Raw genomic sequence first — 8,112 nt, forward strand, 5'->3', positions numbered from 1 at the left:
CCGGTCTTAAAACCTAAACCAAAACCAGAAAATTTAGAAAACCGTCTCAGAACTAAAACCGTAACCGTTAAAATTTGAAACGGTTTCGATCCCTGTCCTACACTTACGTACAAATAGCATAGAGTCTTCAATCTACCGCAGGTAGAATACCTACCTGATGATATACTGCTGTGAATCAGAATTTTTATTTCGGCCAACGGAAAAGTTAAGATAAGTTTTGAACACCATACACCAAATATTAAATAACGAATTGAACAAAGTTTGGGTCATATAGATATGGTACATTTAACGGGCAACAAAGTACACGAGATCAGCTAATAAATCTATATACATAATACCGAAAATTGACACCTTTGATGCTAATGTTCTCGAAAACTACTTGACAAATTGTCTTAATTTTTTTTTATGAAAGGTTATATTACTAAGAAGGTTCCTATTGCAATAGCTATTTGTTTAAGTTAATTAACATTTGAGTTGTCTATTAATTAAAATAAACGTGTAAATTGTATATCTATATAATATATAAAATCCAAATACCACTGACTCCACTAAAGACTGTATATCCAATACTACTCAACGTACGAACTTGAAATTTGTTAATAATGGTTCACTTAATACTTTAACAGTGCAATAAGAAAGGATTTGCCAAAATTAAAATTTTAAAGACGTGCTTAAACAGAGATCTCGTGGATCACGATGAAAATTGGAAATTGTATTTTTATTTATATTATAAATGTTGCCATTGGTAATAGTCTAGAGGAGAAATTTGTATTTATTTATTATTGGTTTCCATTGGTTATCTTTACAGATCAGGTACAAACTAAAACTAAATCAAAAAATTGAACATTGCCCACGTAGTGGGAAAAGGTGTCCTTTGTATTACAAGATTGGCTGAGTTGCACATACTGCAGCGAGTTACACCCAAAAGTATTTGAATCATTATTTTAAGAGTTGAACATTTTTACGGGCAATGGAGTGCACGATTAAGCTAGTATATTGTGTAATTAACAATTCGAATAAAGACATAATATTAATATCGTGTTATTTATGTGTTGGTAAGTAACGAGTTCCATTAGTTCAATAAAGTCTAAATAATCAATATTTTTAGTTTTAGTAATGAATCGAATATGAAATAATAATAGTATATAGTAATGCACTACAAATGTAATTCCTCGGAATTAACAAAAATAATATACTTACAGAACTCATACAATGTACTAAAGATGTGCAAAGAGGTATAATGTAGCCCATTTTGTTTATAGTACAACGGAAAACTTTTTAATAATGCAGAGCTTAATAATATGAAAGTAATTTTAATTTGTACGTTCCTCTTAACAAATTTATTCTTAGTTCGTCAATTTGAAGCTATCACCAAAATTTATTAGTTTGTGTGGATAACATAACCATGACCTCACACCACTTTGTATAAATAAAATTATACTACACGACCAATCTCAAAATCTATTTTTGTATTCAATACAACTACAAACTAGGTACATTGTAGAATGAACTTACCTTTCCAAGATCTCCATTGTGTACCATATATTTACCATTCCAATCGATACAAACAGGTGAAACATCACTGGTAATCCAAACTTTGTTTTCTAACACAATAATAGCTATATCTTCAGCATAAAACCCTTCTATTCCATTATAACTTTCCTTTATGTATATTGTTTCCACCTTTAAAATTATTCTAATATATATTTTACATATAATACAAATTATTTGTAGGCTTTCAATTATTAATAACTTACATTCAATATTTGAGTATATTCATTGTCAATTTTTGCAAAATTTATATCATATTTTCCAACAGCAACTTTAAGTTTTCCATATGTAACTGATATTTTCGTAGCTAACATATTGGGATAAAAAAAACAGTCAGCACCTAAAATGTTATTTAATTAATTTTCATTCCTTCTCAAATACATTGTACAATGATTTTACTAGAAATGACTACATTTGGAGCAATAAGTGATCCGTGACAAGAATATTGATAGTTCAAATTTTCCAATCGATATATTCCAACATTCCAACGTGCCACTCCAAAAAGTTCTTTTCCACTCATGTCGAACAATTCAACTCTACCGCAATCTTAACCCAACATTAGATAATATTACAATATTAGACAACATTAGATAATACTATATTAAATGTAATATTTGTAGTTCCATAATTAGACTGATATGCGCAGCTGTGGCATATATTAATTTTTACACAAATAATTTATAATAAATGTCATAGGTATAGCAATTATTTTTACCTGTGGTTCCAAATTCGTATAGAGCACACAACTCTTTAGTCTCGTCTGAACCATCTGAACAATCCTTACGACCATCACAAACCCACGACCATTCGATACACAGTCCATTTGAACAATAAAACGCATCGTCAGTGTTTCTATAATTTTATTCAAATATATAACAAAAGTCTAACATAATTTAGTTTTAAACAAATATGAAAGGAAGTAGCATTTTAAAAAAGCTGATAGCATTACATATAAGACACTACAATAGTTAGTTGTGGCCATAGACCTATAAGCTAATGAACAGTGCACTCCGCATTTCCAACAATGCTAAAGAATCATATAACTGAGAAAGAAAGCAGAGAGAACAAAGAGAGAAAGACCACTAAGTAGTAAATCATAGAGAGAATACTTCATTTTTTTTCCATTTTCTTTATAAATATATATGTAATATAAATAGGTAGGCAATATGGTTTTTACCGAAGACCCATAGGTTTGGTAACCACAAATCAGTGTTTGTATAACAAATAAAGTATAACAATTGGCATATTTTATTGTAACAACATTTATTTGGCAGTAAAGTCACACTATAATTTACTATTTTGTTAGTAGTAAATCATTGAGGAAATACTTCATTTTTTCCATTTTCTTTATAAACATATATAAAATATAAATAGGTAATATTGTTATTACCATAGGCCAAATTTATTTGGCAGTAAAGTCACACTGTAATTTACTATTTTGTTTCTTTTTTCGCTCACTGTACCCCGACTTATCTATCTAAGCACTGTCTATTAATTTACAGGTCTATGCTTGAGCCAAGTCCTAACCTAGGTAACCTTATCTACCATCAGCGAGAAATATAGTTAAAATGACCAAAATATGTTTAATAAACGATTGTCTGACATAATGTAATGTCAACGAAATTAGAGACTGATCAGTTAAAAAATTATTCAACAAAAATATAAGGTATTTGTAAGTTTGAAATTTGTATATAAATTAAAATGATTTATATAAAGTTAGATTCAAAATAAAAAAACAATTTAATTGCAGAGCTTATAATTAAAGGTTCATATATGGCATATCGGAATTCGATGTCATATAATGCGTAATCAAAAAATCAAGAATAGAAAAATAAATAAGAGGATAGTAGTTAAAGTAAGTTAGATTTTAATGATTATTACATAGTAAAAATGTAAAAAAAGAAGCTATTTAGATCTTCGTGATCATAATGTGTAGTTTTTACTAAGGGCCAGTACTACCATCTCCCGTTAAATTTAACCGACTCCTAACCGGCTGAATTCGGCCGGTAATAAAATCTGTTATCAGTCGGTTAAGCGTAATTGAAGCATACCGATGATTGTAATACTGGCCCTAAGAATACATAACATTAATTAATATAGATTTTATATTGATTGATGGTGCTTATTAAGATATTAGGGCTCTATGTTCCACTAATTTTTTCACCAGTTAACATAATAACATAATAATTGTAGCAACCAAATCATATCGATAATGCTAATCACGTACCACTCCATATGGCCGCCTTTTTTTCTTATCTTTGGTGCAAGCCACGAGTCCCTATTATGTTATTTTATCCTCCTGCATTTATAAAAATGTTACTCTCCGTTGTGTATGAAGCGAACCCCTTATCTCTCTCTTTTATCATCCACTATAAAAATGTTAACCTCCATGGTGCAAACCACGAGTCCATGAAAATTCTCCCGTTCACAACGCAACGTTTTTCATTTGAAAAACGCAAGCAATTTGGCCACAATTCCTTATACGAAAAAATGCCTTTTGCAAACCATATGTGGCTACCCTGGCTGGTAGCCCTGTGGCTCGGGAGCCTCGAATCTATGTCGCACCCAATACCCCGTGTTCCGTGGATCTTGTGGAAGTTTAAAAGTATTAATAACACTAGTTATTAAAAAAAAAAAAATGATGATTAAAAAGGTGGGTAAGTGGATGTTGCTCTGCTGTACAGTAGGTTACAAGTGGGTCACTGTATAATGGATGGTATTAAATTTCAATTCAATGATATAATATCATTGTATACGAAAAACGATTCTGAGCGATGGCGGTTTGTCAGTGTGAATATTTTATATTAGTATTTAAAGTGCCACCTTTACTCTAAATATTATTTTTATTTTTATAGTTTATTCATTCTAACTAATTTGTACAAAACCCATGGTCTCTACTGACTTATCTCTAGGGATATCACGCGGTATGCCAATGTTTCAACGCATAAGTGTTCCCCATAAAAATGTGTTTGGGTGGAAATTATAGGCCCCTAAAAAGCCCAAAATCTCACAAACACATTTGAATCATTTCATATCATTATTAAAACATATTTATATAATTACTGAAAATAACGCTTTTAATTAAAACTAAATCTTCATAATTCATATTTTCCATATGAACGATGCTTAAATTTTTGGGATGTTGGGGAGGTGTATTTCAGTATGGTAAAGCCGGTAAAGGGTAATATATTATTTGATCCATGTATTTAGCCATGGTTCAATCATTAAAAGTATAGTTCAAAATATTTCTTGTTGATAACGGAGTATGCTGTGATAAGATCCATCATTCCTACATAAACAGCTGATATTTAACTTAAATTATTACCTCGAGTTAGCAATCTAGGTTATTATCTATATCTATTATCTACTATAATACCTCTATCTATAATATATGATACAATTTACATAGGTCGGTCGGTGTGTGATAAGGCGTGGACTTAATTTCGGCCACCGGTCGCACCATAGGCCTATAAACTAACCTTACTTTATAGGTCTATAAAGCGCATGAACTATTGTTGTTCGTTGCCAGCCCTAAAAATATTTATTTATGATACAGTCACCAACACTGAGCAAGATGATACAGCTTGTCGTCTTTCGAGTTTTCTGTCACACAAAATTCCAGATCCTGAAATAATTAATACGTAAACAATGTTTAGTTGATTAAGATTATTGTTTATTGGTTTAAATTTTGATCAGCGTTTTCATTTATAATTTTCAGTGGAAGTCTACATGGTAATGTACATCATATATTTTTTTAGTTTTATCATCCTCTTATTTTAGAAGTTATGGGGGGGGGGGACACATTTTACCACTTTGTAAGTGTCTCTCACGCAAACTATTCAGTTTAGAAAAAAATGATATTTCAATATAATTTTTAAAGACCTATCCATAGATATCCCATACGTATGCATTGGGTGAAAACGTTTTTTTGAGTTTTAGTTCTAAGTATGGAGAACCCCCAAAATGTATTAATTTTTTTTTTGTATGAAAATCTTAATGCGGTTCACAGAATTCATCTACTTAACAAGTTTCAACAGTATAGATCTTATAGTTTCGGAGAAAAGTGGATGTGACACTCGGACGGACAGACAGACAGACGTACATGACGAACCTATAAGAACTATACTGTTCCGTATAGTAGCAAAAAACGGAACCCAAAAAATAAAGTGTCATCATTGCCTAGCTTTTTTTTCACCTTCCCCTTATACTTTGATATCTACAGTTTTTTCTTATTTCACATTATGGTACTAATATTGTGTTCTACAATATTATATTATATATTGTATTACATTTTGTAACAAAATGCTATGTATTTAATAATGATATTTTATAAGACACTAAAATATTATCTTCGAAATCATCTATTGTTACAACCCCAAACTTATTTTACATAAAATTCACACGCACGCACATAGTTATATATAGGTATATTATACTATATATATTATTTTTAATTAAAAAAAAAAATCTTCGAAAAACTGAAAACAGACTTTGTATAGCGTATAAGCTTAATAATATATCAGTTCAAAAATGATGGATTTCAATATTAAAATACAGATAATTATTTTCAAAAAATGACTGGTACTTATACCAACATAATAATATATTGTAATATTCTATTCAAAACTCTTCACTTTAGATAGATATATTAATTATATTTTTTGGATGTATCGTATTATTTAATATTTAAATATAATGAAGACTAATATACTAATATTAAATATAATGTAATAAAAACATGATTTTCTATTTATTACAATATTATTAACACTAGTATTACGTACCGAAAACTAAACATGAATATATAATCCAGGAATAGGTTGCCATTGATGAGCCGAGACTAAAGGAAATATATAAGGAAATATAAATTATTAAAAAAATAACAATAATTTAATTTTTTATCATAAGACCAATATACACTAAACAATATTTTACCTTACATTTTCTAGCATGCAGATTGTAGGAATATGAAAATATACTTTACTTAATAATATAATGTACTTATATTAAACACTGACAATATCTTTATCGTATCAATTAATATTTAACTTCATATGAAAACACTACGTAAGGCACGATCATAGCAGTACAACTTTACAACTCTAGACTTCTAGACACATACGATCGGGTATTCTAAAAATCTACAATACTATCTTACGATGATAGTACGTACTATACGTACGGTTCGATATTACCTACTACTATAACCTACCACTAGCTATATTATGCGATCACTTTATCGACTGAAGGACAAACTACGTAAACATGTGGGAATAAAAAAATTATGGAAATGCTAACTTGTTTTAAAATGTATTACATATGGAGTGGCGTACTCATTATAGAGACCTTATATTAGTAGACGGAATGTATGGCCGTCGCTGTTGGGAAGCGCAGTCCTTGGTGATTTGCATATTAAAGTGATATATAATTTATGTAAGTAAAAAGTAGCTAAGTAAAAAAAAAAGAACTCATGAACGACTGCATAATATTACACGAGACTGCTAATTCCTATTTAACTTGGATAATTTCACGACAAATGGTCCGACCTCTCTGTAGCCTAAATTAATTAACTGATTTACATGGGTCGATCAATATACTTTGTAAATGATACTTTTATAAATGTCAAGTTGATCAGAGGATTACAGCCTGATAAATATGCAAAAGTATTAGCATAGTTATTAATCGAAACGCTATTTTTTTCAACAGTTCAACAATGTATACGTTGTATGCGTCACCACGTTTGTGTTGGCCACCCATATTTCTCTTTTCAAGGAAACGGACTATGATTTCAGTATAACTTCCGCCACATATCGATTGCAAATTACAACATCTTCTTCCCAGTATTGTATTAAGGCTCAAGTTAGCCCCTTTGCGTTTTCTCGGCATTGAAATATGTGTAAAACAAACATAAATAGGATTAATTGAATAACTATAGTGATAATGTATTTAATCTTTCATTGAATACAAATACATATATATTATAAACATTTAAATATTAGACTGTTTTACGAAAGCAATAAATTTTATTTTTCTTAATTATATCGGAAGTATATTGTTAGAAACGTGAAAAAAAATCTGTGTAAATTAGATCTCTTATAAGTGAAATCAAAAAAACATTTGTCGTAAAACGTAACTTTTAATGCCATAGACGCGCGTGCCACGAAAACAAATAATAAAAAATAACCACATAAAGTGTATGTTGCTACGTGTCAACGATACACTACTGTGTGATTTAATTAATAAATTTATAAGTATCAATTACCCATGCATAATATTATACAATCACAGCAAAATAACTAAAATAGTTATCCTAGGTTTTTAATATGTAATTTCGTCCAAATTTGTACTTAAAATGACTATAAAAATAAACTGTGTAAATGTATTTTTTAGATTTTTTGGTAACAAAATTAATTACATACGTGGAATCTTGTTTTAAATTTTCAATTCTTAGATACAAAAATTGAACATTTTATAAATTTTTAACTACAAAATAATTTTTCAAATTAAAATTTGATAAATTTTGTCAAAATTTGATCTTTAAATGCTTATAAAAAAAAATTG

The 8,112-nt window shown here is 29.4% G+C and overlaps 1 protein-coding gene across 5 annotated transcripts in view; it reads right to left on the reverse strand.

Annotated features, from left to right (window-relative positions):
• The window catches only part of LOC100574854, a 276,000-nt gene that overhangs the window by 12,749 nt on the left and 255,139 nt on the right, over positions 1-8,112 (reverse strand). The window lies entirely within an intron of this gene.

Source organism: Acyrthosiphon pisum, chromosome A2, assembly GCF_005508785.2.
Source record: "Acyrthosiphon pisum isolate AL4f chromosome A2, pea_aphid_22Mar2018_4r6ur, whole genome shotgun sequence".
In the NCBI taxonomy this organism is placed as follows: domain Eukaryota; kingdom Metazoa; phylum Arthropoda; class Insecta; order Hemiptera; family Aphididae; genus Acyrthosiphon; species Acyrthosiphon pisum.